The sequence below is a fragment of the Lasioglossum baleicum genome, unplaced genomic scaffold (genome assembly GCF_051020765.1).
Source record: "Lasioglossum baleicum unplaced genomic scaffold, iyLasBale1 scaffold0028, whole genome shotgun sequence".
NCBI lineage: Eukaryota > Metazoa > Arthropoda > Insecta > Hymenoptera > Halictidae > Lasioglossum > Lasioglossum baleicum.
The window spans coordinates 800001-810000 of NW_027469088.1; the positions used below are offsets into that span (position 1 = coordinate 800001).

At 49.5% G+C, this 10000-nt stretch overlaps 1 pseudogene; it reads left to right on the plus strand.

Moving 5' to 3' along the window:
• The first annotated feature begins 874 nt into the window (after positions 1–874).
• Positions 875–10000, plus strand: part of LOC143219433 (large subunit ribosomal RNA) — a 12474-nt pseudogene continuing 3348 nt past the window's right edge.

A 10000-nucleotide genomic window follows, 5' to 3' on the forward strand; every position in this document is an offset into this window, starting at 1 on the left:
TCGAGGGAAGAGACGAAAGAGATCTCTCGTTCTATCGCGAACGCTTTGATGATCGATGGACAGCGGAGCAAAGCGCAGCAATGTGCGGGATGAGCACGTCGTACTTGATCGGGTCGGAATTATTCCCCGTCGTCGACGTGTCCTCGCTAATCTGTGCGATTGCCATTCCATCGCCACGTTCGCGTTGAATCGTATTGATGACGGCCTATGAGCGTCTTGAGATCTTACTCTCTTTCTCTCGTGTCTCTAATTTGGTTTTGCGTTTGATCGATGATAAATCGTTTCGTGCGCAACGTTTCTGTACCCCCGTGGTTTTTGGTTCAATTATATAGAAGTAGAGAGAAAAAGAAATCCCACCGGGTTATATGTATTATTATTTTTTTTTTTTAATAATATGTATACTCCTCTATTGGCGAGGCTTATTTCGAACTTGATTGTCACACGACGCAAAAGACACACTTGTGTGTTCACGCACGGAACAGCACCGCGGAGAGAGAAAAGGTATATCAATGAGAAAACCTTTATGTCGGTCGCCCCATGTCTTTTCTTTTCTTCATTGTCGATTCGTGCGGAACCGCGCGATCTGTCGGTCGTCCAGTCCCCGAAAGTTCTTTTCGACGGACGTTAAAGTTAACCGGCCAGATCGTCTAGCGAGAGTTTCCGATCGACGAGAGATGAAGAAAGAATTATATTGACACTTTGGTGTGGCGCATAAGGCATATATCGGTTTTTTGTTTACCTTTTTCTCTCTTCTGTCGTGTAGTGTTGTTTCGTTTTCTTTTTTTTTCTTTTTTTTTTGTGCTTTGTACGTTTTCGCGAGTACTACTTTTACGCTCTTTCGGCCGAAACACACAAAATTTTGTATCACGTACGACGACCTCAGAGTAGGCGAGATTACCCGCTGAATTTAAGCATATTACTAAGCGGAGGAAAAGAAACTAACAAGGATTTCCTTAGTAGCGGCGAGCGAACAGGAATTAGCCCAGCACTGAATCCCGCGGTTCTGCCGTTGGGAAATGTAGTGTTCAGGAGGGTCAATTTATCCCGAGACGTCGAACCGCGTCCAAGTCCATCTTGAATGGGGCCATTTACCCGTAGAGGGTGCCAGGCCCGTAGCGACTGGTACGCGTTTCGGGAGGACCTCTCCTTAGAGTCGGGTTGCTTGAGAGTGCAGCCCTAAGTGGGTGGTAAACTCCATCTAAGGCTAAATATGACCACGAGACCGATAGCGAACAAGTACCGTGAGGGAAAGTTGAAAAGAACTTTGAAGAGAGAGTTCAAGAGTACGTGAAACCGTTCAGGGGTAAACCTGAGAAACCCAAAAGATCGAATGGGGAGATTCATCGTCGACGAGGCTGGCTTCCGTTGGTGCGCAGATAGCCCGTAATGGGCCACTTCGGTGGTTCCAGTGCGAGGGTACACCATCTTCGGCAAATGTTCCGGTCGCGTAGTCGTGCACTTCTCCCTTAGTAGAACGTCGCGACCCGTTGCGTGTCGGTCTACGGCTCGAGTTGTTGCCTGTCGTGTCGCCTTCGTGCGCACACGGCAGACGCTCGATCGCCTGGCCGGCTGCGTGACGGTACTCTGACGGTATCGGGCCGCAACCAATCCATTTTCGAATGTGTGTGCGTCAGGCCCGCCGCAAGCTCGGATAGTTTGTCACCCGGATGGTACGGACCTAGCGCCGGCTCCGGGCCTAACCAGCTGTTAGCAGGCGGTGTCCTCGGACTGGCCAAGCTTTGAATTACCGGTCAGCGACGCTACTGCTTTGGGTACTCTCAGGACCCGTCTTGAAACACGGACCAAGGAGTCTAACATGTGCGCGAGTCATTGGGACATGTAAACCTAAAGGCGCAATGAAAGTGAAGATCGTACCTTAGCGTCGATCAAGGGAGGATGGGCCGCGTCACGATGCGGCCTCGCACTCCCGGGGCGTCTCGTTCTCATTGCGAGAAGAGGCGCACCCAGAGCGTACACGTTGGGACCCGAAAGATGGTGAACTATGCCTGGTCAGGACGAAGTCAGGGGAAACCCTGATGGAGGTCCGTAGCGATTCTGACGTGCAAATCGATCGTCGGAACTGGGTATAGGGGCGAAAGACTAATCGAACCATCTAGTAGCTGGTTCCCTCCGAAGTTTCCCTCAGGATAGCTGGCACTCGCTCGTTCTCTTTTGATGAACGTGTGCGAGTCTCATCTGGTAAAGCGAATGATTAGAGGCCTTGGGGCCGAAACGACCTCAACCTATTCTCAAACTTTAAATGGGTGAGATCTCTGGCTTGCTTGGATCAATGAAGCCACGAGATTATATTGGATCAGAGTGCCAAGTGGGCCAATTTTGGTAAGCAGAACTGGCGCTGTGGGATGAACCAAACGCAGAGTTAAGGCGCCTAAGTCGACGCTTATGGGATACCATGAAAGGCGTTGGTTGCTTAAGACAGCAGGACGGTGGCCATGGAAGTCGGAATCCGCTAAGGAGTGTGTAACAACTCACCTGCCGAAGCAACTAGCCCTGAAAATGGATGGCGCTGAAGCGTCGCGCCTATACTCCGCCGTCAGCGGCAAGTGAGGTTGACGTTAGCTTTTTTTAAAGGCGCGTCTTCCATGAAGCTCTGACGAGTAGGAGGGTCGCGGCGGTGTGCGCAGAAGGGTCTGGGCGTGAGCCTGCCTGGAGCCGCCGTCGGTGCAGATCTTGGTGGTAGTAGCAAATACTCCAGCGAGGCCCTGGAGGACTGACGTGGAGAAGGGTTTCGTGTGAACAGCCGTTGCACACGAGTCAGTCGATCCTAAGCCCTAAGAGAAATCCTATGTAGATGAGGTGTCCTAAGAGAGAGCAAAATATCATTTAATGATAAACAAAAACACACACCCATCGGGCGAAAGGGAATCCGGTTTCTATTCCGGAACCCGGCAGCGGAACCGCTTACCAATCGGGCCCTCGTAAGAGTGTTCGTCGGGGTAACCCAAAATGACCTGGAGACGCCGTCGGGAGATCCGGGGAGAGTTTTCTTTTCTGTATAAGCGTTCGAGTTCCCTGGAAACCTCTAGCAGGGAGATAGGGTTTGGAACGCGAAGAGCACCGCAGTTGCGGCGGTGTCCGGATCTTCCCCTCGGACCTTGAAAATCCAGGAGAGGGCCACGTGGAGGTGTCGCGCCGGTTCGTACCCATATCCGCAGCAGGTCTCCAAGGTAAAGAGCCTCTAGTCGATAGATTAATGTAGGTAAGGGAAGTCGGCAAATTGGATCCGTAACTTCGGAATAAGGATTGGCTCTGAGGAGCGGGGCGTGTCGGGCTTGGTCGGGAAGCGGGTCTGGCTGACGTGCCGGGCCTGGGCGAGGTGAACACATTGATGGGAATCCGAGCTCGGTCCCGTGCCTTGGCCTCCCGCGGATCTTCCTTGCTGCGAGGCTTTCGTCTAGAACGATCGTCCTCTTCGGCCGCCATTCAACGCTCAGCTCAGAACTGGCACGGACTAGGGGAATCCGACTGTCTAATTAAAACAAAGCATTGCGATGGCCCCCACGGGTGTTGACGCAATGTGATTTCTGCCCAGTGCTCTGAATGTCAACGTGAAGAAATTCAAAAAAGCGCGGGTAAACGGCGGGAGTAACTATGACTCTCTTAAGCTTTATATTCGATACGATGGTAGAGGCCTGGGAACTTGAGCTGTGGGGCCTCGTAGCCATCATACCGGATTTAATCCGGAAGAGAGGTGAGAACTCTCATCGCTGAGGTGTCGGGCCGGGCTTGCCCGGTCTAGTATCCAAGATGAAGAGTTAATCCACCAAGGGTTCAGACCATTTGTTCGCCATAACAGCTGCTGATGACCAGCATAGAGAACACCAGTGCGAGTGGTGAGTAGTGATAACATCCGCTGGCGGACCGGATGAATTTCGGTTGGCGTGTTGTGTACGACGTACTGTACACCGCGTCAATCGATTTTTATTTGCCTTTGAGGCTATTTCAAGAGGTGCAGTTTTTTGCTGTAACCCGTTTCAAAGCAACACGCCGTCAGTACTCGGCGGTTAGTGACACGACCGCGCGTGTATCCAAGCCATTGGGGCAAGGCTACACGCCGCCTTCGTGAAACGAGACGTCTTGTACTTGGCGGCGTGAAGCTACACGCTGCTGAGAGCGTAAGTCCGAAGACCTGACGGAGCCCTAGCCGCAGGCCACTTTCTCCCCTCGCACACTGGCATCACCGTACAGCTCAAGGCAACTCGTTCGGCTTTCCAATGAGACGAGTCAATGGTGGATTTGATAGTTACTCGGGGTAGATGATGCGAACACATAGCCTCTCGCTCCCAAGTCACTACACGCGCCTCCTCGAGGCCCCGCTGGATACCACTGATATGACGTGGGAACTAAGTCGGTAGTGGCGGGGCGGAGGGACCTAGGCTGGCAGACAGGCGCGGGTACATAAGTGCCCTAATTAACTAATGAAGTTTTCAAACAAAGTGGAAGAAAGGAGGTGTAACGAAGCACTGAGTGCTGGTCAAAAGACCGCGAAGTACCAAAAACTGAGAGTAAGAGGGAGCGGGTCTGTCAGCAGTAGGTCTCTTCGCCTTACGGATTGGAATTTGGTAACGACATGGCATGACATAGGACAACGAACTGGCAAAAGGAATTGGCTTTGCTGTTAAGGAAACACAATTTCACAAATAAACGAAACGGACACAACTAACAACGAAGCCTCGGACGTAGGGGATCCCGGCCCTGGGTCCTCTATGACAATAGACAGGAGGGCCACCGGCTATGACCATGGCAATGAACCTGGACATGAGTTTGATTTACTGGTGGATGTACCCCTGAGTGGGGTAACAAAATGTGGCCTGTGTTCCGCGAACAGACAGTTCCTGCAGATAGGGGACCTCAAAAAACACCTAGAGAGTCACCCAGATAGCAAGATCGGCTGGAGATGTGTGCAATGCTCCAGAATATTCGGTAAGCTACATGGATGCAGATGCCATATCGCAAAATGTAAGAGCAGAACACCAGCCGATGAAGAATCGGAAGAAGAGTCGGAAGAAGAGTCGGAAGAAGAAGGAGAATTCCGATGCCATATCTGCAGGGCTGCCTTCGGAACACAGAGAGGTCTATCTCAACACGAGAGACATATGCACCCAGTCGAGAGGAACGATAAGAGGACGATGGAAGCAGAAAGACCTAGGCCAGCCAACCGAGCATCTTCGGTTTGGACGGACGTAGAAACACGACTACTCGTCCGACTAAATGAAATGTTCAAAAACGAAAGGTATCCGAACAAAAAGATAGCAGAAATCCTCACGACTAAGACCAACAAGCAAATATCGGATAAGAGGAGGAACTTGTTCCCCACTCAGAGGGTAGAAACGGTAGAGGAGGAGATTAGCTCGGAGGCGGACCCAGCAGAGGAACCGCCGACCGAGGATCAAGAAGTGGAAGAGGAAAATATCGCAGTTCAAGAGGAACCTGATGTCTGGAAAAACAGACTCAGGGATGCGATAAGGGCCAACCCACTGAGGGATGATCACGATATGAAAGACATCGAAAACACGATCATGGAGTTGGCCACAAGAGAGGTCTTAGAACCTCTCGACACCGAACGTATCTTGGACGTTATGGTGGAAAGAACAAAAGAGGCCATTCGGCCTGAAAACGAAAGTGGAAGAGGAAGAAATAGAGGAGACAGAGGAAATAGGACGAGGGAAAGCGACCGCACCCGATATCAGAAGTATTTATACTCTAGATACCAGGACTTGTACAATAAATGTCCAAGAAAGCTGGTAGAAATGGCGGTCGCAGGAGAAAAGTTAGAAAAGAGAAAGGAGGTAAAATTGCCGGAAAGAGCAGAAATCGAAAAGCTGTATAACAGCCTATGGGGCACGAATGGCCCCAGTACCGGCATACCTAAACTCGGTAGGGGACCGAGGATAATCACTCCCATGGCCACAGTATGGAAGCCCATAACCATGGACGAGATGATAGAAAAGATGAAGCGAATTAAGAACGATACAGCGGTCGGAGTGGATGGCATTAAGAAAGCTCATTTAAGGAAAGCAGGATTCCTTCATGTATTGCGAAAGTACTACAATCTACTAATGCTGTTCCAAACATATCCAACTCAATGGAAGTTGAACAGAACGACCCTCATACCGAAGCAAGGCAAATGCACAAAGGACGCCAAGAATTGGCGGCCGATTACGATCGGGTCGTTGCTTAGCAGAGTTTACTCTGCAATGATTGACATCCGACTGCGGAAAGTAATAGAGAACAGCCCAAGGCAGAAAGGCTTCACCAAAGAGGATGGGTGTAAATATAATATTTCCGTACTGGAAAGAATTATAAAAGACATGAAGGAAACCACAGGTGGAGTGGTAACAATAGTCGACATCTCCAAGGCCTTTGACACGGTTCCCCACAAGGCTATAGGAGATGGGCTGGGGAAAAAAGGTCTTCCGCAAGCCGTCACCCAGTACATAGAGGGCATGTACGAAAATTGCTGGACGGAAATAAAGACGGGAGACCAAGGGATCAAGATAAAATTGAGTAGAGGCGTAAAGCAGGGAGACCCGCTCTCGCCACTACTATTCAACACAATTATAGATCCCATAATCGAGAACATTGATAAGACGACGGAGGGCGTAAGAATGGGAGACGAGAATGTCTCCATTCTATCTTTTGCGGACGATATGACGCTGGTCGCCAAAACCGCAAAAGAGGCCAAAAGACAGCTAGGCAAGCTTAATAGCTACCTAAACGAACTGGGCATGAATATACAAGCCGACAAGTGCGCGACATTCCAAATCGTCCGCAAAAACAAAACGTGGCATTTGAAAGACCCCGAGTTGGGACTAGGGGATCAAAAGATACCCGCATCTCAGCCGGACGATACGATTAAGTATCTAGGGGTCACGGTCGGGCCATGGAAAGGACTGCAGCGTGCAGAAATTAACCAAATTTTAAAGGCAGCAAGGAATATTGATAGGATGGGGCTAAAGCCCCACCAAAAGATTGAATTAATCAGAGTACACTTGCTGCCAAAATACATTCATTTACTGGTCGCCAATCCGCCGCCCCTTAACTTATTAGAGGAACTGGACCAAGAGGTGAAGCAAATCATAAAGAAAATACTTCACCTCCATCCATCGACCACCGATGGTATTATTTATACTGGTAAGAGAAACGGAGGCCTGGGGGTCCAAAAGATTGCGGACATAGTCCGCATCGCGAAACTAAGAAACGGCCTCCGGATGATGAATAGTGATGATGGGGCGGTGAGAGAGGCCTACAGAAAACAGATCGACATACTTGAAAAGTATGCCAGATCGGTAGGTCTCCAGTGGCCAGTAACGGATGACGGCATAGAAAATAAACGCTGGAGTCTAAAGAGGAAATGCCACGAAGAATGGGGACAACTTGTCTCCCAGGGCCACGGAGTCTATGACTTCGTGGACGATAAACACGGCAATGCCTGGCTGTATAGGCCTACACTCCTTAAGCCATCAAGGTATCTGGACGCACTCAAGCTGCGAACTAATACCTTCGGCACGAAAGTAGCACTACGAAGAGCGAGAAGGGAAATAGATCCCCAGTGCCGAAGATGCAAAATCCAGGCAGAAACCCTAGGGCACATACTGGGCAATTGCATCCACACAAAGCCCGCGAGGATCAATAGACACAATGAAATATCAAAAATGATTGAAGAGAAAGCAGCCAAGAAGTCTGCGGTTTTCGTTGAACCGTCGGTCAACGTTAACGGAGAGTTGAAGAAGCCTGATCTGGTGATCAAAGACCAGGAAGGCCGATTATTCGTAGTGGACGTGACGGTGCGCTATGAAGATAAGGACAACCTCCGAAAAGCACGCAAAGATAAAATTGATAAATACAAGGAAACCGCAGAACTATTGAAGAAGAATCTAAACTGTGAAACGGCAGAAGTACTGCCAATAGTAGTAGGCTGCAGAGGTGCTGTGCCTGCGGGCACGGTAAGAAATCTTAAGACCCTAGGGTTTAACAAAGGAGAAATAATTACAGTAGCAATGATCGCCCTCCGATCGTCCATCGAGATCGGGAACGCCTTCCTTGACTATGACCACATAAGGTTGTAATGACTTTAATAATGACTTTATACTCTACGTGTTGGTGTTGTCTTATTTATTAAAAAGACGCGACTTCGGTCGAGATTCTAAGGAAACTGACACGGCACATGCCTTAAAATATTTATTTATTTTATTTATTTGATTATCTTAGTCTCCGGACTATATGACGAAGCAGCTGCCAGCTGAAAGAATTTAGCCCGTTTCGGCCTTTACACCGAACGGTGCGAGTCTCTGCTCGTACTATTGTGCAGCGAGGCGCGGGGCGGATTCTATGGACACGGACATAGAATCCGGGGCGACACCTCCACGTGGTTTTCCCTGGACGCGCGCCTTTGGCGCAAGACCAAGATCGCCTCCCGAAAGGGTCCCCGTTACTAATTTTTCCAAGTGCCGAGGCAGGTCCTTTGGCAGTGGCCTAGAAAGTAAGCCTCGGGTTAATCCATTCCCGGTTGTATGTTTGTAAGTATTTTTATCTCGCCTCACGGGGAGGCTAAGCCCCGGAAGTCTACGGCTGTCTAAAAGCAGTTTGTACAGGTTTTAGCCAAATGCCTCGTCATCTAATTAGTGACGCGCATGAATGGATTAACGAGATTCCCTCTGTCCCTATCTACTGGGTCCTAGAAGGTCCAGGGTTTTATTCCCTGGTGCGCCAACCCCTCCTCCAAGTGGTAGGACCTGGACACCCCCGGGTGACTAACGGGGCTCTGGTTGGAAGTGCTCTTACGTGAGTGATCGCTTGCGATCACCGTGGCACTCGCAAAATCGGAAAACTCCTCGCCGTGGCAACGACCCACCGGAGCGTAACCCGGTGGTACGTCACGGGAGTGAGACCGAGGGTCTTACCTTAACTGTGTGTCGGACCGCGGGGAGAAAAACCCCTAAACAAATCCCGACCTCTAAGCCGGAGACCGCGGTGAAAGAGGGTCGACGTTCCTTGCACGAACGTCGATGATCGATGGGAGCATTGATCGCCTAGTGGCTAACCTCAGGAATCAGGCAAACCCTGTTGTACAAGCCTTCTCCCTGGAAAGGGCGTCACCCGGGGAGTGACTGTTTTTTCGTCCCGACTCGTGGGAACAGCTATGAATAATTCGAACAAATCTAAAAACCAAAAACAAAAAACAAACAAAAAGACGGAAGGTGGAGAGAAGGTAACGAAAGCCGGGGGAAAAAAGGAGGTGAGAAAAGAGAAAGAGGTTGTAAGGGAACCGACCATAGCACCGGAGAACTTGGACTCTGAGTCCGAGTACATCTCCGAAAATGAAAACAACTCAGAAATGGAGTTTGAGAGCAACACTGAGCAGCTGCGTTCTGACCAAACACTACAGCAGGCTCAAGAAACAAATACAAAAGGGAAAAAGAAGAGGAACAAGCAAGATCGTTCCAGCGACTCAGACAGTCAATCTGAGTTGCAACCAAAGAAAGTACAAAAGGAGCAGCAGGCTGAGGATGAGGACGAAGACCTCATAGATCACTATAAACTCAAGCACCTGCACATGGAAATGCGAAATTTCCTTATATTAAACGACATAATGATACCCGATTCATTGATTCCGGAATTTGAGTCAATAAATAGTGCATTACTAAATCAGGCCATTGATCTAGGCTTTATCCTGAATAGTGCGAGAAGGATTAGAGACGATAGAAAAGAGACCAAAATAAAATACCAAGAGAGCCTGATGAGGGCCAGTGCTCTCACCAAAGAAAACCATACACTGAAAAAGCGTAACGAGGGAATGGATGCCCTAGAACAAGAGAACAAAGAGCTCAAGGAGAAACTCCTTGAGCTAGAGAAATCCCATGAAATCACTTGGAGGGACAAATTCAACGAACTATCTGCAAAGATAGACAGAATCGCAGAAACGAAACAGAGTAGTGGCGAGGAAGCTTCGGCCTCCAAACCACAATTATACTCTGAA